Raw genomic sequence first — 2,373 nt, forward strand, 5'->3', positions numbered from 1 at the left:
AGGTCTACAGGGCATCTCTCAATGATGTGCCCACTGTTAGAAAGATGCCTGACCAGACACAACTCTGACACTGGCTTTTTAACATTTCAGATAGATAAGGGCTGCCAATGGCTACTAGAAATGATGGCTCAGCTCTGCCTGACTTGCTGGAAACCACAGGAGGAGAGAGTGCTCTTGTGTGTGAATCCTACTTGTGGGTTTCCCACAGGCTGGCCACTGTGAGAACAGGAAGCTGGACTAGACAGTCCATTGGCTCTTCATATGTTCAAATACTACCCTCCATAGCTAACCAATACACTGAAACTGACAAGGGGACAAATAGAAGAGGACATCTTCACCCCAGTATGGCTCCCCTTTATCACATACACAGCCCAACAAGACGATGACAAAAATCCACCGACAGCATACGAATCAATCTGTCTCACTTGACCCAACAAGCCCTCCTCCTCACCCTCATAAAGGCAAACAAACCCCATTGCAGACAACCACAGACAACTAACCGTACCCTGGGCCCCCAACCTCTCTCACTACCAGGGAAATGTAACAAGCGAAAAGAAAGAGAACCTACTCAGTTGACACTGACACAAAACCCCACACGCACCCTATATATAAAAAAAATAAGCCTCACCACTCCACCCCTCCTCTCCCTCTTCTTCCCCAACTTTATACAGTCATACCTCGGGTTACAGATGCTTTGGGTTGCGTGATTTTGGGTTGCGCACCGCGCCAAACCCAGAAGTACCGGAACTGGTTACTTCCGGGTTTCGGTGCTTGCGCATGCGCAGAAGCGCCAAATCGCGACCTGCGCATGCGCAGACGTGGCGCTGCGGGTTGTGAACGTGCTTCCCACATGGATCACGTTCGCAACCCGAGCCTCCACTGTACTGTAGTCAATACTAAGGTCTTACAACATATGTAACTGATTTGTAAGGAAGACTGTACAACCTGAAAAAAGAGACAAGGCATGTACTTTTGTAAACCCAGAAAATCTTTAATAATAATTATATACTGTATCTTTTGCTCTATAAGACTCACTTTTTCCCTCCTAAAAAGTAAGGGGAAATGTGTGTGCGTCTTATGGAGCGAATGCAGGCTGCGCAGCTATCCCAGAAGCCAGAACAGTGAGAGGGATCGCTGCTTTCGCTGCTCAGTGATCCCTCTTACTGTTCTGGCTTCTGGGATTCAGAATATTTTTTTCTTGTTTTCCTCCTCCAAAAACTAGGTGCGTCTTATGGTCTGGTGTGTCTTATAGAGCAAAAAATACGATATTCTATATATGATCCTCCATGTGTACTATAAGTCCATAGAGAACTTTCTCATGTTTTCTCATGTCATTTTCGGTTGTGAATCGCCCTGGGATCTTTGGATGAAGAGCGGTATACAAATTTAATAATAGTAATGTTCCCTCACACTTCAGGACTGTTGTCACTTATTACAAGGACTAACAATAAGGAGTGCCTCCTCCCACAACAGCCTGCCTGTGCATTAAAATCTTCAGATGTTGCTCTGCTCATAATACTGTCCATTATTTAATTTTATATATGAATTTCTATCATGCCCTGATCAATATGATCTCAGGGTAGGTTTAAGTACAGTAAAACAGCACTGCAATAAAAACAAATCTGCAAAGCTTACACAAGCAGAGCATATTCCCGAAAGCATTTCCAGTGTCACTTGAGTTTCTGAAGTGTGTTATGTATGTGCAAAGAAGGGGGCTTCGTGAAGGAAGTCAGACTGGAACTGGCACCACAATCTTTTCTGTGCCAGGTCAAGACTTTTCCTTAAGTGCTGGCTTTATGGCCTCTGTCTGCTTTTTAGTTTTATTAATTTGTGCCTCTCCGTTTCTGCTTGAAGGATATGGTTGTTTTTATTCTAACACCACTTTGGAATCAGGACAAAGGGTGATTTAGCTTTTCTTTTTTTTAAAAAATGAACAAGTTCTTTCTCTTCCCTGACATGCAGCAGTGCTGATGTCCAACAAAGATGAAAAAACAAAAAAGCAACCAAAAGTGCGGATCATCGTTTACTTTAGAACAAAATGCTAAGTTGTGAATCAGGTGCGTGACAAAAACAGGAACCCAACATTTGCTAATGTTAAGCAAAGCCGTGTGACTTTTGGGGGTGTCCGGGTGCAGCAGCGCCAGCGCTTAACGCGGACTTCCTCCTCTGCAGCCAACCAACTCTCGCGGAAATTGCATGTGCGTAAACAGGCATGTGCTTCTTTTGGCTCAGCTTTTGCTATAATGAGACCGGAGCATTTCTCCTGGTAGCTGACGGCACTTACAGGGTTAAATACCTCCCTCCTCCTCCTCCTCCTCCGGGGACCACGTGACTCCGAGAGACGCACATTTTGGGCGGTCAGCTGACCAAGCA

The sequence above is a fragment of the Podarcis pityusensis genome (genome assembly GCF_964106645.2).
Source record: "Podarcis pityusensis genome assembly, chromosome: 1".
NCBI lineage: Eukaryota > Metazoa > Chordata > Lepidosauria > Squamata > Lacertidae > Podarcis > Podarcis pityusensis.